Source organism: Equus caballus, chromosome 2 (genome assembly GCF_041296265.1).
Source record: "Equus caballus isolate H_3958 breed thoroughbred chromosome 2, TB-T2T, whole genome shotgun sequence".
NCBI classification, from domain to species: Eukaryota; Metazoa; Chordata; class Mammalia; order Perissodactyla; family Equidae; genus Equus; species Equus caballus.
In genome coordinates this window covers 9,813,754-9,832,375 of record NC_091685.1, presented here as the reverse complement: position 1 = coordinate 9,832,375, position 18,622 = coordinate 9,813,754, and the positions used below count along the sequence as shown (strand labels likewise).

General features: G+C 44.1%; 1 protein-coding gene across 4 annotated transcripts in view; it reads right to left on the bottom strand.

The window, feature by feature from the left end:
- Nucleotides 1–18,622, bottom strand: part of AGBL4 (AGBL carboxypeptidase 4) — a 1,218,758-nt gene that overhangs the window by 394,224 nt on the left and 805,912 nt on the right. The window lies entirely within an intron of this gene.

The window sequence follows — 18,622 nt, the reverse complement described above, 5'->3', positions numbered from 1 at the left end:
TTTCTCTTCTTTACTATTTTAAACAAAGAATATATGTGATTTGCTTTTTAAAAAGGGCTGAATTAGCATCAAAGAATTTCAAGTGTATTACCATCTCTGAGTCTTAGTTGTCCTTTCTATCAGAGTTAATCATAATCTCTACCGTCCGTAGTTATTCTGAAAATGAAATGAATGTATATAGTATATATATATGTTTATATATATGTATGTGTATATGCATATATATGTATATGTGTGTGTATATGTACACATATATATGGCATGCATCACATTGTAGATGTTCAATAAATACTTAGAAAACCGGAAATCTTAGGGATCATTCAGTTTAAACTTCTACAGAGAATTTCTTCTAAAATGTAACTGGCATCAAATTTCTGCTTAAATTCTCCCAGAGACAGGGAGCTCACTACCTTACAACATAATCCATATCATTAGTAGATAGATGACTTCTTCCTTTTACTAAGTTGGAATTTGCTTACTATAGCTTTCAGCCATCAGACCTGATTCCTTATGGGAACACAGAGAACAAGTCTATTCCCTCTTCCCCAAAGCATCACCCAAGTCTTTTTGAATCCACAGAACCCCAATCCTACAACTAGCCCTAAATGCTAATAAGAGGCAGTGCTGTGTGACCATAGGCAAGTTACTTCACATCTCTGACCTTCAGTTACCAGTACCATTAAATAGGATAGTAATTCTTTCCCTGTTTCCCTATCAGGCTTCTGCTAAGGATAAAAACTAAATGCCAGATGGAAAACTGCTTTGGAAACTGGAAAGTACTACACATATTAACTACTATTGTTGTTTTGATCCAGTCATCTCCACTTAACCTTGCCTCTAGGGGAGCTGCTGGCCCTGTGTGAGGGGGTGCCCTGTGCTTGATTAAGCTCTGCCCTCTGCAGTCCCAGGCCTGAAGGCTGATTTGCAACTTCTTGGTTCCCCTAGCTGCTTTCGCAGCAGGAGCCCTTGCCTCTCTCCCCAGGTTCCCTCGTTGATGTTGCTCACCCATTTAGTTAAATGCTGTTTTGACGAGGTAGCCTATTTTGATAAGTGCCCCTGGGGAGCTGCAGAAAGGTTTAATTCTCTTTCTTTTCCCTAATGTTTATCTAATGGTAAAGGATTGAGAACAGGTTCAATATCCCTGGAGACCCTAGGCTGAATGATTCAATAATGTATGTGTCTAGGGGCTGGCTGAGAGACAGCTTTCAGCAGAGAGGAGAGGGTGAGTTGAAGACACCCAGCCATCACGCCAGGTGGGGTGTCACTCATCAGGATGAGTCCCAGGGGCTTAGTAAGGGGCCGCATTAATGAACCAGAGCATGTGGTGATCAAGACAGCAAAGCAGGCTGACCACATGTCCCAGTACGCATATCTGTTGTCCCAGTGCAATTATTAATGGCATCACCTTTGATTCTTAAAAGTGAAATTTGGAGGATAAATCATCTGTTCAGCTTAGACATAGGTGAATGGAATGGGAACGCTCCTCCTCTAGGCTTCCCTATCCCAGTGAAGGGCATCACCACCCATGTGGTTCCTTAAGCCAGAAATCTGAGAGTCCTCTGAGACATTTTCGTCACTCTCATCCCCACAACCAGGTCTCCAAAGAATCCTTCAGATTGCTCCTTTCCTGTCTGTTCCCATGGCCACTGCCTCAGTTCTGAGTCTCATCCTCTCTCCAGGACCCCTATAACTTTAATTTCATTCTGCTCTATTCAGTCCCTGGCTCCAATCTTTTGAGATCTTGACTCTGTCTTCTCTTCGATTAGTCGTCTCTCCAAGCTCCCCGTTATGATCATGCTTTTGGTATGCTTATCTAAATCACTGAGGCTTGGACTTTGCCTCTAGAAGACACCCTTCCATTTCATATTTTCAATTGTTCATTCACTCACTCAATTAACAAAGATGTTGAATATACTAAGTTCTAAGACTCCAAATGGGCCAACATTATTGAATTAATTAATCAATTTTGGTTACAGCCTGCTGAGCAGTTATGAAGCCATGAAATTATACCAATATGCATTATACTTTGGATCTATCCGAGAGTGTCGTTTCTAAAACATAAATTTCACCATGCCATTGCCCTACTTAGAACACTCCAATGTTTCTCCACTGGCTACGGATATGTTTCAATATGGAAGAAGTTCCACTAGAATAACATCCTGCCTCCCCCATCCCTCACCCCACCCCTTACCTTATGGGAGTCTCCTTAGGGGAGCAGGAGACGGTGGAGAATTGAGCAGTCAAGGCTCAGCTTGTGCTGTCTTTCTGGAATTGGCCTACCTACAGACTGCTCACATTCAATTCTGCCCTCTATGCTCTGGCCCAGTGTTGCCTGTGACTGACAGGGGCATTGGTTTCTAGGGTTCAGCATTTGTTGCCCCCCACTTCAGCTATGTTCTCCAATGTAGCTTTTGTAAGTGGTAATTTACCTGACTCCTGAGTCCATCTCTCAGTTGTTTTGATTTTTGAATAGGGAGCAGAGGAATAATTCACTGAGTTCCTCAAACCCCAACACCTAGGATGGAAGTCAAGTTCTCTGGTCTTTTAAAAAGTGAAGAAATCTACCTCCTCTTTTGGTAAAGTGAGAGCATTTGCCTTTCTGCAGTTGTGTTTCTTTCCTCTCCTCAGCATGCTATTATGGAAAGTCATCCACTATGATGACAATCCACAGGCCTGGCTTACCTTCCCAGAGATCTTATCTGAGCCCAAAAGAGCCATGAAAAGCCAGCCGGAGCCAGGGTTGTGATAGGAGTGCTGTCTGAGTGGCAGGCTCAAGGGGCCCTTACAGGTCCCTTGGCTCACACAGCTTGAGAGAGCTGCACTCTGGGGCATGATTCTAACACTGAAGCAGCTTTGAGTCCTCAAAGAGGGTCTGAGCACTTGCTGGCAGTGCAATAGCCACCCCTAGTCTGGCTGACACTTTCTCGGCTACATGGGTGAGCATGCATCACCTCAATCTTTTATTTGCAAATAATAGTGAAAAGGCAGTTTACAGGTTTTTTTTCCCAAAGAACTTCCTCCTTTATTCATCTTATTATATTTCAGAAAACCAGGCTAAGTGCACCAAATTACTCCTTTTTACAGATGAGGAAGCTCAGTCAGGTTAAGTAATTTTCCCAAGGTTCCACAGCAAGTTCATAGAAAAGCTTGGGAAATCTACTCTGAATTAGTCAGAATCATAAGGGCAGTTGGGAATATCCCTTAATGACGACTGCAAAATCTATCATCTTTTATATCTGGATAGAGCTCTGCACTCTTGAAAACAAAATATCCCAACTGGAAGGAGCCTTAGCAAGCATATAGTCCAACCTCCTTCATCGATGGATGCAGAGGAGCAAGGCCCAGAGTGAGAATGGGATTTTCCTGAGGCCTTGAAGTGGGTCCAGCAGAGCTAGGACATGAATCTAAGCCCCCAATTCCCAGTCCAGGCTCTTTGCTAGAGCTGCCTGCAGAGGCATAAGTCCACCGTGCAGAAGAGAGTATTCACCTCGAGAGGTAAAGCATCTTTTTCAAGGTGCCACAATTGGAGAACAGGAGAACTGAAATTAGTCTAGGAGTCAATGAAAAGGTGATACTTGGCTGAATAAGTAAGAATTATTTTTAACTATTATTATTGTTATGATTATTTCTATTAACTCCAGCTTTACTTCACAGCTTTGTAGCTATCATAAATTCAGGCCTTTGGTGATTCTGTTTAATTGTTACTTAGATTCATAGATTTTGTCCCTTTGTTATGAGTGCTGTTATTCTGTGGTATGCCTTTAAAAATAAGGTATTTACAGACCCTAGATTCTGATTACGCGTTTCAAATATACACTGTCTCTCCGTGACATTCACTCACAGCTACCCAGAGCCCAGCATCTGTTAAGTTGCCTGCAAACATTTGACATTTGGAAGTGGGTTTTCCTCCATTTTTTTCTTTTGTAGTCAATAAATCACTTTTGATGCCTTTAAATAAATAAATAAAATCAGGCTTCACCTTATTAATACCTAATTATGAAGTTTACATTTTCAACAACAAATGGAGCTTGTCAGACTCAAAGAGCAGGCAACTGCTGGGAAAGTTTAACCACGTGCCTCTGGGGCTATAACCAGGTCTCCAGGCATCGCTGCTATGACCTTCTGCAGACCCTGCTGCTTTGGGTTTTTGGTCTCTTGAGGACGTTTCTCAACCCTTAAGCTTTCCAGAGCACTGGTCTGGGAGCCAAAGAGACCTGGGTTTTAACTGCAGTCCTGCCGCTTATCAGCAGGGTGCCTTTGGGCAAGTAACCTAACTTCTCTGAGTCTAATTTCCTCATCCCTAAAATTGAGACTATAATATCTGCCTCCTAAGGTTATTGGAAGAATTAGAAATAATGCACTTAAAGTGCACGGTTCACAGTAGGTGCTCGACGAGTATTAGTTGCCTTTCCTATTCATAAACGATTCATCAATATGTATAGGTTATTGACCCAAATGATAGGGTCTTATGCAAACCAAAGCACTTATGCCTCACTGCCTATTTTGGTACATCACTTGATCATCCATTCAACAAATACTGATGTACACATGTGCCAGACCCTGTATTATGCTGGGTACTGATTATCCAGTGGTGAAAAAAAACAAACATGATCTCTGCCATCCTGGAGTTACAGCCTAGTGAGAGAAACAGAGATTAATTAAGTAAACAAGCAGGTAAAATAAGTAATTATAAATTGTAATAAGTGCTGTCAAGGGGAAAAAAAACCCCACTTCTATTAGACAAAAGGATGACCTAATTTAGAATGGGTAGTTGGGGATGGCTTCTCTGAGGGGGTGACATTTAAGCTGAGAATGAAAAGGAGTCAGCAAGGAGGAGGGGTGGAGGATCCAGACTAGGGCCCCCAGCAGCTGTGAAGGCCCGAGGGGGGAAGGAGATTAGGGGTCATGCAAACCTAGCCCCTGGCTATCCCCACAGACTTCTCCTATTTCAGGCTAAATTGGGCATTTGTATAGATACACAACCCTGCATGTACTCTTTTCTCTACCTCTGAAGCTTTTCTCCCATTTCTCCATCTGGAATGCCAAACTCCAAATGCCACATTTCAAAGACTTTTTAATCTCCTCAAAGCAGATTTAACGCCCCCTCCTCCAGTGTTCCCCCAGATCTTTGTGTTTAACTTTATGATATGCGTTAATAAGGACATAATAGCTGTTATTGACCCCTCACTCTGTGCTAAGTGTTAAGTATTTTACTTGAATTATCGCATTTAGTCATTATAGAAGCCCAATGAAGTAGGTACTGTTATCATCATCCCCGTTTTACAAAAAAAGAAACCGAGGGTGTAGTCACTACCCTGTTGTCACAGAAGGGGCCTGAATTGAACTCCAAGCCTTCTGCCTCCAGAATCTCAACTCTTATGCCCACCGCTAGGCTAGAGTGACATTTCTACACAGACCCTGAGATTCCTGCAGGTGGGGTTTTGTGTGATTCACCAATATCCTCAGCACATAGATCCAGCCCTGGCACAAAAGAGTTAATTATTTGCTAAAAGAATGTCTTGGCAATTACAGATCCTGACTGATAACGTCAAAATCACATAACACGTAAACAGGTCTGTCCCTTCAGCCTTCAGGCGCAGCCTGTACTGTGGCCTCTGCTGATCTGATTTGTGCCACGATTGACAGCCTGGGTCCCTCTCCTTCGGTCCCGTTAATGGCATTAGCATCTAGTCAATAATGCTCAGCATTTCATTTTACCACTTTAATTAACAAATTCAATTTGTTCAAACCGCTGTGAAAACAAATTAAAAGCTCAAGAAAGGGGCCTCCAGGAAGGCGGGGGAAGGAAGGGGCTCTACACAGATTAGGCTGGTTGTTGATTTGATCTTTGGAGCTCACGGGGAGCTGGATGTCATCTGCCCTTCAACCATCTTCCTATCCCAGGCCCAACAGAATGCATCAGTAGTATAGCCAAGATCAGGCAAACCAGCTTCTGTACATTTCAGGTTTGTCCCTTCCCTCTTTATAGACAAGAAGGGGCCTCACTCTGCCCTTCAAGTCAGCCATCATTCTTCAAAGGGGCACCCCACTTTGGATTTGAATTCAACAACAACATTAATAACAATTTCCTCGTCCAGTGGTTCTCAACCAGGGATAATTTTAAGCCCTAGGGAACATTTGACAATATCTGAAGAAATTTCTAATTGTCACAACTAGGGGGAAGGTGCCACAGGCATCTCATGAGAGGCTATCACGCTGCTAAACATCCTAAAATGCACAGGACAGCTCCCCTCAACAAATATCATCAGGCGCAAAATGTCGATAGTGCTGAGGTTGGGAACCCCTGCCCTAGTCCCTCTACATTTTCCAAGCAACCTCCTTGATAATGACAAGTCTCTGTGAGGTAAGTAGGATGGGGACTGCTGACCCTCATTTAGGAGTTGAGGAAATCGACAGAGTTCAAGTGATGAGCTCCAAGTGCACAGTTAGTAAGTGGTAGTGAATAGCCCAGAGCAAGATCCTTTTGCCACCTCTAGCTGAGTTAAAAGAATGGAAAGCATCTTTGGAAGTCTCCAAGTAGCTTTTAAGGAATGAGAGTGGTTTACACTTATTAAGTGCCTCTTAAGGGACAGGAACGGGGCCAGGTACTTACCCATGGATAGGCTGCTTGGTCTTGGTGGGACTCCACCTGGGAGAAGATGCCCGTGATGAGTGAAGCTGGGAAACTTGCTCCTAACCTCCACCCCCAATAGAGACATCCAATGGTTGTATAGCAGCTATACACTTTTAAATAGAAGGCAGCCACTCGAAAGATCACCTGGCTCTTAATCATTGGATATTCCAAGTCTGGGATTCAATTATCCTTTCCATCTTAGGAAGCAAGAAGGGATAAGTGTAGACAAAGCTACACAGAATTTTAAAGTGGGCAAAAATCAAAACCAAACATTAAAACTTGAACCTTTTTCAGGAGCTCTGACAAATACACAGACAGATTTGACAAACTGGGACAGGTGTGTATATGGCGGCCAAGTGTATAGGGAGAGAAAGGGGAGAAAGAAGGAGGGAGGCTGATGAAGTTACTGCAGAAGATCAATAGAAGTCTTCTAAGAGAACTTGTCCAAAGGGAAAGAAGATTCTAGCAGGATGAAGCAGCCAGGGGACCCTTTCCTTCAGAGGAGAGTGGTGATTCCTAGCACAGCCAATATCAGATATTCTGGCAGCCTGATTACATAACCTGGATTAATAGCTCTGTGTGTGTGAATCAAAAGAGGCAAGTCACTAAATTCAGTAACACTTTGGAGTATTTGCTGTGGGTACTCCAGAAATGAACATAACCAAGAGGGCACTTCATGGAAGCATTGTTCTGTGGTGAGTTAATTTCCGGCACTGAGATATAGGATTGGCATTTCATTTTTATTTCAATAGGTCATAGATTTTCAGTTCTGAAGATAAAGGCAGTGATGAACACAGTATTCAAAAGACTAAAGTTTCAATCTGGAAGCAAGCAGCTTCTAGGTAGACTGAGTCCTAGGGCCATGAAGTTCCTGCTTAGCTTGGACGGTGGCAAGTGATAACCAGGAGCAGTGTACAAACACTTATAAGACTCCTTGGGGGATTCCAGGAACTGGCTGAGAGAGAGGAACACTGTAAAAAACTGGATTTCCTGCTGGAACAGGTAGGCGCACTAGGCTACAAACATGGAGCTAATAATGTTCATGTGAACTCAGTTGTACTAACAGGATGCTGAAACTCATACGACTGGATTTGTTCATGTTGTCTCATTTTATCCTCACAACAACATGCAAGCTTGCTCTATCCTGCCCAAAATCACTTGCCTAAAGTCATACACCTAGGAGATGACAGAGTAGGGACTTGAAGCAGGATCTGTCTGATTCTAAATAGCAAGCTATATCCATCCTACAGCATCAGGGTCCCTTAGGAGGAGAAGTGGGGAGTGGCCAGAAGGATCCATGTCCCTGGGTCTGGCTTTAGCCCACTCTGCAATGCCTTTTGCTCTTGTCCCTGCAGGTCACTGCTTGGGACCACTAGAGACAAACAGATCACTGTTCTATAAAACTGACAAATCATGTTTCCAAACTTAGCAATCGTAGACATATTCACATAGACAAACCTGACATTTCCCATTATAAATTCCAAGTGTGACATATCCCTTGCCCTTTGCTCAGGGAAAAGCAGGTCTTCCTTTCAGGGAGAGAGATATTGAGGAGATGCCTTAGCTAAAGATGTAGGCCTTTTGATGGGCTCACGCAGAAACACTCTCATTCCTTCAGTGGTCTACTTGGAACCAGACATTGAATTGGCTGTGGTGGGGGGCTCTGGCATGGTGCAAGAACATGGCTTTAGAGCCAGACTGGTTTGGATTTGAGTTTTGGATTCATAGCTCACTAGCTGAGTGACCCGGGGCATATGATTTAATCTCTCAAATTCTCAAGTTCCTCATCTTTTAAATGAGATAGCAATAAAACCATTGAAGGACTGTTTTGAGGCAATTTGGGCAAAGAAACTAAAACAGCATCTGGCATATAAATAGACATTCAATAAATCAGTAGATGTTCAGCTCCACTCCTCCCTGAACCCAGGCCTCATTCTGTTATAACATGCTGCCCCTTCCTCAACCTGCCTTTTTCGCAACGTCTTCTATCCCCCTCACCCGGAAGTTCTTGTCTTTCCCCCATGGTTAGTCAAACATGTTTCTGAGGAAGGTTCAGAAATTGATTATACATAAACAACTCTAAGTGTTACACGTGAAGGAAGCAGGGCAAGGGAATAAAGCCCCCCCCACAACAATAATTCATTACATAATTCACTTTATTTCTTTCTACTAAAGTCTAAGTCTTTCCATCAAGGAGTCTGATGAGCAGGGAGGATCTCTGAATTAGGAGGGCCTTAAAATCTGATCCCAGCCCTCTGTTTGGTCAAGAAAACACTTCTTTTTATAAGCAAGGGAAACAGCCATGGAGAAAAGTGCTGGATTCTGCCCTAGTATGGTTTCTAACAGGCGGCACCACCATTCCTTCCTCATGGCATGAAGTAGCCACAGAGGTCCAGGACTAAAGGGGGAAAATCAAGTGCCCAGCCCTCCAATCTCAGCTGGAGGCACCCCGAATGGTGCCAATCATGGGGACTGTGTGACTATTGCATCAGGATGACCCCCTTTATTCCAAGCTTTCCTACCTGGAGAGTGGTGAGGACCTGCAGGCTACCTGCGGTGCTGCCACATTACCCAGGTTCCAACCTAAAAGCCCTTCGAAGCTTACAGGAGAGTTAGAACCCGGCAACAATAGAATCAGGCCTGAACCTTGAGTTTTAGTAACAAATTGGGGATCTAGCATCCCATCTATGTACACATCTTATTCTCCTCACAATGACCTTAGAACACAGGGATGTTATCTCCATTTTATAGATAAAGAAACTGAGGCCCAGAGAGGCTTTATGACATAGTTGGAAAGTAACAGGGCCAGGATCTGAATGGGACTCTATCCCATACTGAGATCCTGGGACCATACTGAATAAAGCATTTTTATACACACCCATTTCCTGGTGCATTTGCCCAAATACATGTGGTGGACATGCAAACCCCTTCATTAGACCTTACGCGTGCTATGGAATTGCTACAGGGCTTAGATCCTCGTCACACAAATGAGAATATCACTTACTTCATAGGTGAGCATTAAGTGAGAGTGAGATATTGTAAGAGAGAGCTTAGCCCTGTTCTGGAACCTGGTAAATACTCACCTCATTTTCCCAACTACTTTCTTTTTCCAAGTCTGGCTTAGCTCTATATTGCCAAGTGTTCCCAATACGTATCATACAGACACTTCTGTCAAAAGGCAACGTGAAGAGTTACCAGAACAGAATATTAAGAGCAAAGGCTCTGGAGCTGTCTGCCTGGCTCATATCCTTTCTCTACCACTAATTAGCTGTGTGATCCTGGGAGGGGACTTAACCTCTCTATGCCTGAGTTTCCTCATCTAGAAAATGGAGATTGTGAGAATTCAGTGAGTTAATACACATAAAGCTCTTAGAATAGTGCCTGGCACACAGTAAGCGCTCAACATATGTTGCCTAACTATTATCATCACCCTGAATATATGAAAAGAAATCCTTCCTCCGAACCTTTGTTCATGCTGTTCTATCCATCAGGAATGCCATTTTCTTCCTTACTGAAATCAAGCCCTCTGCATTTAGCTCAAGAGCCACCCCGCCCATGACTCCTTTTCACTCTCTCATGTCTCAGAAATAACTTTACTCCCTTATTAAAACTGTCTGATTGCTTTAGGCATGTGTCCTCCCTTGTCCCACAGGCACCGACCACGCTGTGAAGTGAACACTTTGTGCTCCTGAACTCTGACTCCCCAGCCAAGGGCAGAGGGCCTGACCCCCAGGAGGCCTTCAGTAAACATTGGCAGTATGAATGAATAAATGGATAAATACATCTTTTTTTGATTGTTCACACCAATTATAGGAGATGTTTACATTACTTAGTGATAGCTTCATTAACAAGTCAGGAGGTGGGAGAAGGCAATGGACCAGGACAAAGATGACTGGTGGTCTGATTTTGGCTTTGCCATCTTGTATCAGTCCAAGACCTTGAGTCATCTGTTTTGGCTCTCTGTGCCTCAGTTTTTTCATTGGTAAATGAGGAAGTTGAACAGATAAAGTCTGAGAGCCTTTTGACCTCTAAGCTTTGTATCAACAGCCAAAAAGTTGCCCACACTGGGTTGGGCTCCTTCCATAAGCACTTAGCGGCAGGCTCTGTGTGAGGCACAGGGGACACAGAGATAAATGACACCTAGTCTCTGTCCATAAGGACTCACAGTTGAGCGAAGAACACAGACTTACAAACTGATGGCTACATGGGAAGGAGAAGAGCAGAGGGAAGACTTGACAGCTTTAGGGCAGACGCATTCAGGGAGGGCAACCTGGAGGAGGTAACAGTAAAGTCAGTCTCTGTGGAGAATCTCCCATGTGAGAACACAAAGGAGGAGGGGACAGGCCAACAGTGGGTCCAAGTGCACACCTGAGAAACGCAGAAGGGCTTCCCATCCTCCCCGCCTGAGACCCTCCGCTCCCCAGGAAGTTTCCCTTGGCCCTTCCTTTCAATCCCTCTGCCACACCATGCTCCCTTCCCTCTCCCCGGAACAGGCTCCTCCTTTCTCTGTCATCATCTTCCCCGCCCACTTCTCTCCTCCTCGCCCCCATCCTGTTGTCTCTTCCTCATTCTTCAGAGCTCAGTCAAAAGTCGCTTCCTCACAAAAACCTTTCCTGATGCTCCAGGTTAGGTCGGGTCTCCCCAGCGTATGTTTTCTTAACACCCTGTGCTTCTCCTGCATCACATTATTAAATAATTAACTATGTGTTAAGTGGCTTAATGGTTGTCTATTCAAGTAGAATGAGGGCTCCACAACGGGCAGGGGCTCCTTCTTACTCAGTGCTTTATCTCTAGCATTGTGCTTATACGGTAGGGTCTCAATAGTATATTGACCCTACTTATAGTAGGGTCTCAATAAATATTTGCAGAATAAATGAATGGAAAGATGAAGATGGGGTAGATAACAGGAGAGGACAGCACTCTCCTCTCTCTTTAATCCCATTTTCAGCCTATTATTCCTTTTTTATCATTTTAAAATCCACAATGTCTCTGAGGCTTATGCTTTTCAGCTGTTCCATTCTCTCCCATTCTTGTGCTCTAAACTCGACTGAACCCTTAGAGCTTAAAGTGCTCAAAATAAGTTTGTACAAAAAATAAATGAATACTGTCCTAACTTCTCACTACATTAACTCACCAAAGCCTTTCCCACTCTTCAAAGTGCAGCACACTCCCACATTGTCTTGTAGGATACTCACTCCAATCAGATAGCCCAGGCCCTCGATGTAACTGATTTCAGAGGAGGGGTGGCAGGAAAACAATCTGATTGAGTAATCTCTCACTAAAGTATGAATGACTGATTGTCCTTTAAACCCTTCCTTCCCTCTTTCCTTCTTTCTCTCCTTCCTCCCCTCCCTCCCTCCTTTCTTCCTTCCTCCTTCTTTCCTGCTTCCTTTTCTTCCTTCCTTCCATTTTTTCCTTCCTTTTCTTCTTTTTTTAATTTAAAAAAAGGAGAGCTGCTAAATCCAGGTGAATAGGGCACTAGAAACATACTAAGGGAAAATAGAAAATATCTTTCTTAGCCTCATCCCACAAAAACAAAATGATTTTTCACAAAGGCTGGAAAATGGGTCCTTAGAGAATATTTGGATCATTTCTTTTAACTTACAAATGTAGAAAGAGAAGCTTAGAGAGGGCAAAAGACTCATTTAAGGCACAGAGCAAAGCAACGTTAAAGGTGGGACTAGAACACCCTGCACTGGCCAGGGCCCTTGCTCCTTGTGTGACTGCCTTGTGCTCTGTCAGCACTTTGTAAATCAGGCCCTCCTGCCTTCCCTTTGCTCTTGCTTCCTTGGCCTTCGCTGCCGCTCACCCTGCCTTTCTTTCCCTGAATCCCAGTGACAGCCTGCCTGCCACAGCTGCCCTTGCTGAGCACTGCCATTTTGTAGATGGCTTTACCACCTTTCACTATTGGTCCACTTGCCATCTGCTATCAGATTTTTTCCGAAACCCCAGTGTTTCTACTGCTCCCTGAACTCTGTTGCGCCCTCCTCTCCTGCTAATGGGACCAATAAACAGCTGCTCTAATTCAGCCTTCATCCATCTCCAGGCCACCATTTTCTGAAATTCATATCATCTATTTTTCACTTTTGCATTTTTTGATTCATCAATTTCAGAGAACTAAATACATCCAAAAGAGCAAAGGTGAAGCAATGATGACTTTTCTGAGGAGTCATAATGACAGTATCCACTGCTTTATTCATGTGGCCTTTGGTTCAGTCAGAGTTCCTTGACACCTGGTATGTGTGACAAGGAAGGATAACTAAAGAGTTGGAAGGCATTGTTGCAGTCCTGGTCATTGACATAAGAGATGCATGCATAAAAGACTAGAAGAAAATTAAAGGGATATCTATTTTGGCTGATGAAAAGGGAGCCTTGAATAATGACAGTAACATATATTGAGCATTCACTCTGTGTTAGAGGATGCTAAAGTGGACGTTTCATCTGAGGCACCAGGAAATGAAGAATGCTTATTTGGAATACCCAAAGAAACGTCAGAGTTTATGCAGAATTTTGAAGTGTGTATCCAGAAATAGATTATAAGACTCTTGAAACACCATGCTCATTTCAAGGATACAAAGGAAAAGATGGTTGGAAATTAAAAAGAGGATTTTGTGAGGGGGATTTTTGATGCCTGGAGTCCCACGTGTCAGGGCCCTAAAGGGAACAGAGGGTACTTTTCCCCTGGTCTCTGCATAGGGAGAGGAAGTCACAGTGGCATGGATTCTGACTCCTTCCTGAGAAATCCAGTGAGCAAGAGACTGTGGAAAAAGTGAAGAAGCAGCTGCACTGAGATTGGCCTACGATCCTAGTGCTTGCCAGGGCAAGAGCTTCTGAGCGGATGTGGGGCACATGGTGGATAGAATCAGTTTGATGCCATTTCAACTCCTGTGCAATCTATATATACAGCATCCAAAAGCAGACCATCAGAAAAGCAGGAAAGACGGGGTAGTGACAGTGGGAGGAACAGGATGCATTCCCCAAGTGATGGTTGCAGTCAAGCAGAGGAGCCCCCAAAGAACCCACGGAAGCACCTGCCTGAGAGGGAATCAGCTGCAAACACCCGCCAGGCACAGACAGCCTGACTAGAGCTCAGGAGAGTGCAGGTGAGTGAGGGCCTTCCGCTCCCTTCCCATGCCTCCCCTCTCCTTCAGCCTTGGTGAGGGGTGCAGGTACGAGGGAAGAAGACATGAAATCAAGTTCAGAGTTTTGATTATTATCTGGATTGGACATTTTTAATTACTGAATTGAGGCTGTGTTTGTTAATTAAAATGATTGAAGGGCTTTCTATTACCTAAAAGAGGAATTTTCATCCAGGGCAGTGGAAACCCTCTGAAAAGGTTTGATATATCGATAGGAGACAAAAATAAAGCTCGTTTTATAAATACACTCTGAGTCCTGCATATTATACCAATGGATTATTGGCTACACACATAATCCTGACAACAACCCTGGAAATAAGTAATATTATTGTCCCCATTTTAATAAATGCAGAAACTGAGACATAGGGAGATTAAGTAACTTGCCCAAGGTCACCAGCTAGTGAAATGTAAGTATTCGTAAGCACTGTAGACTTCCTGTGGTGGGACTATATTTGATCCACAGCTGTATCCTCAGAGCTCTGCAGAGTGCCAAGAGCTTAGAAGGCAAACACAAATACTGTTTGCAGGTCTGATTTCAGAATGCTGTGCTGGAAATAAGGGTAGGAGAGAAGTTTTAGGGCCTTCAAGAGCAGCCAGCCTCAGGCAAATGAGCCAGTGAGGATTCATGGAGACCCACCTCAGAGGTTCCCAGCTCCCTTTTCTGGTGTCCTGGTCAGACCGCCCCAACTATGTCCACATGGTCTGTCCTTCGGACACAGTTTTCAATCTGCCCTATCTTGTTGTGCTGAGAGTCCTTCCCACTCTCCTCTGTCTTATCTCAGCCCACCTACTCCCAATTTTAAGTCCCTCTCATTACCCCTCTTATGGTACTTATAGCCATAACATTGTCTGAGAGGCTTTTCTCAGAAGCCTCAAAAATCCAGACAGAAATATCTAAACAATGCCATATCATGAAAGGCTTGGAGATATTTTACAGGTTATCTGGTCTAAACCTCTCATTTTAGAGATTTAAAAAATCTTAAGTCCAGAGAGGGAAAATGACTAGACCAAGGTAACACAGACATCAGTTTCAGAGCTGACACTAGATTCAGCTCTCCTATCTTTTACTCCAGTTCTTCAGAGCAATGACTGGTCAGTATGGGCTGGCATGGTCAGCAAAAGCGTGAGGAGTGAGGACTGCTGTGTGCTGCTTACCTCTCAGTGTCTGGGAAGAAGAGCTTTACTGGTGAGATTCTTAGGGTTCTGTGCGAAAGCAACTACAGTAACCACAGGTGAAGAGAGTTGGACAGGAAGCTACTGGGTTTTGTTACCCAAGACACTTATGGAAAAGACATGGAGGCCAACTTACTTCAACGGTGGTCAGTATTTTCGACCAGAATTGTTAAGCAAGTAGGATAGGCTAACGTGAAGTGCTGAGGAGGAACACTTTACTGCATTCATCTCTGTGATGGCCTTATGAGGGAAGAGTTATCATCTCTACTTTAAAGGCAAGAGCACAAAAACTCAGGGAAGCTACATCACTTGCTCAAAGTCATATAACTAATATACGGGGGAATCTAGGCTTGAAGTTAGGTTTTGTCTAATTCCAAAGCCCAGTTCTTTCCACTGAGTACCTTGAAAATTGATTCCAAAGGTCATTACTAAAAATAAATTTGTTCAATGAAAGTTCAGAAAGCCATAATAGTATCACTGGAATAAGTGCACATCCTCTCCAGGAAACTACTTTGAGTGAGCAGCACTTACGTTCATCCATTTGTTTGCTCACTTATTCATTCATTCAATGAATATTTATTGACTATCTACTAACTGCCAGCCCCTGTTCTAGGAACTGAGAATACAAACTTGGGCAAAAAAGGCTTTGCCTTTATGGACTTACATTCTAGTGGGAAGCGAAGGACAATCAAGTGACCAAGAAAAGGAGCAAGATAATATCAGACGGTCATATCAGATATGAAGGAAATAAAGTAGAATGATGCGAAAGAAAGTGGGAAGGGCAGGGAGGAGCAAATTAAATACGGTGATGAGTAAAATTTTCTCAAGGGGCGGCTGGGGTCAGAGTTCAAGAGCAAGAGGATAAACAAATGGAATAAATGTTCACGTTCTTGAAAAACACACAAGGCAGATGTAGAGGAGATGAAAGCACTCACCTCTCCCTCCCATGACCGCTCTTCTACCTCCCCAGCTTCTGAGTAGAGGAAGAAGGAACACTGAGGCAGAAGGCTCCACAGCAGAGGAGTGTGCTGTAGAGGGCAGATGACGGGCTTTGGAATTGGAGAGATCCCTGGTGGTGGAACCCTGGGTGAGTTCTTTAACCTCTGAGACTGTTTCTTTGCGTGAAAATGAAGATACGAACGCCTCCTTACTAGGACATGTGGGGATCAACTGAGATAATGGATGGGGGTCAGTTCCTAGTTTCAGCAACAGAAAGTGACTACCTGATCAGGTATAAAGGGAACTTATTAAAGGAAACTTGGTAGCTCACAGAATGAGGTGAAGGTCCAGAAAACCAGATTTGAGGCTAAGCTCCATGCCCAAAGCCATGCTGCAGAACTAGTCTGATGAGAAAACCACAGCTGCTACCCCCACCACTAAGTACCAGATGATACAATTAACACTACTGCCACTTCTGTGCCACCAATTCAACCTTACTGCAAGTACTGTACTGCTAGCACTAAGGACATTCCTGGGCCAGGAACTCAAGGTTGCCTCTACTGCCCAGGCCTCACAGTTCCTCACCTCAGAAGTTGATTTCTCGTGAGGGTGCTTCTGATTGGTGGAGCCTAGGTGGTTATGCATCTGTGCCCTAGCTGTGGGAGAGGCTGGGGAAGTGGGTTTTCGAACTTCTGCTGTGACTGGAAGGACTCATGAAGAAGAGTATTCACAAGGGGCTGGGAAGCCAGCAGATATGGCAAATACCCACTGAGGATGGAAGAGACCGAGCATGGCACCTGGGACCCAGCAGATGCTCAGTGAAGGTAAGTTGCTTTCCCCTTCCAGTTTCACAGTCTTCCATCCATCTGATCCTAAGCTCTGAGGAGATATTAATAATGCTATATGGGTAGACGAAAAGGCCACCATGTACTATTTAAGACTCCCAGTGAGGAATCATAAATTTAGCTTGTTCTATAGACACCTTCCAGAGAGACAGGCTGCTAACTGGGACTTGGCTCAGAGCAGGAACAACACGCTTGGCATTTGCCTAAACGCAGCCTAGCCTAGAGGTAGAATAGCCTGATAAAATGAGGTAGGTTGAGAATTGAGCCTCAAATGAATTGCTGATCCATCACAAAAGCCTTTGATTGGGGGCAGAAACATGGAAAGACAGACCAAGGATCTTCAGCAGACAATGAGAAATTGAAGAACTGGTCTTGCTGCCCTAAGCAGTGTGCTTCCCTCTCTATCTATACTCTGTCCCGTGACTCGATGTTTACATCAGTTTCCTGATTTGCACTTCAAGTCCCTCTACCTTCCACCACTTTTCCCACCCTTTGGGACTAGAGACCAGCCTTGAACCCCAGCGTACTTGAAATCTTGTTAAGATCTTAGCAAAGCTTTCTAAGCCACTGCTCTAAAAATCCTGGTGACATGACAGAGTATAATGTGAACTTGTACTGTCCCTCAATGTCTCTGTGATCCTACAAACAGCCTTGTTTTTCTCTGACCATGCACCCTAGCCCCACATCCCCCAAAATCACATTACTCCCTGACAGTGGCAACCACTGTTTCCCTGGAGATTAGTGCACCACAGACCTGGAAGGTAAAGGAATCTTAGAGATAAAAATAGCACTGACCTCAAGGGATCAGTGAGGGTTATATCAGATAACATAAGTATAGCATTCAGTAAGTGATATCTGCTATTATTACCTTCATTTTAAAAGTAAGGAAAATAGGGCTCAGAGTAGTTAAGTGGCACGTACAAGGGCACACAGCTACTAAAGATAGCAGTGAGGATTCAGAATCGGGTCCGTGTTTCCCCGGCTGCACTGCCTGTCCTAGAGCCCTAGTCACACTTCAAGCCTAGTGCACATCTTTCCTCTTGTTCCAAGCTTCCCAGAGCTCCTCAGCAGAATGAATGTCTCCCTCCACGGCTCTCCCCTTGTCCTGGCTCTTGATAGAAGAACATTCGAGTTAGGAGGGATAACAAGGCCACTTGCACATTTTTTAACCACCGTTAGATTTTTGCTAAGTGATCACTCTGGATGGCTTTGAACCCAAATCTTGCCCTTATCCATCTGCTGACTTCCTTCCCAGAGTAGTGGTGAGCTAGACGAGCTGAGGAATGGGAGGCCAGGGCCTGGCGCCCTGTGAGATGTCCTCTCCCAGCTCACAACCTTGCATCTGCTTTCCATCCCAGGCTCTCTCTTATTAGGTAACTTCCTGTGCCAGTTTGTTTAACTTGGTATAACTGAAAAGACAGGAAACTAGGCAGTCCTAGATTTAAATTTTGGCTTTGCCTCTAGCTGTGTGACCCTCAGAAAAACTTTCAACCTCCCTGAACCTGATTCTTCATCAGTGAAATGGAAAGAATACTGTGAGGAATATGAGACAACATATTGTGTAAAAAAAAAAGTGTAAAACCTCCAGCAAAGCATGTGGCAAATCCATGGTAGCTGGGAGTCATTAATCAATCACCATGGTCATTACCTGGCCAGCCTGAGCCCACGATGGATGTCTGCCTGACCCTGGCTCTTTAACTGCTGCTGACCTTCCCTTGTTTCCTGCAATAGGAAGCAAAAACGATCAACCCCGGGCATCAGGCCTTGTCTCTGCCTGGAGTGCCTTTCAAGCTGTTCCCTGTTCTTGTCTTCCTGTTGAGAGCTAGCTTCTCAGGATTCCTTTAAAAATCCACAACATGGCCAATGCTGGCAGAACTGTACTTTGGATTTAG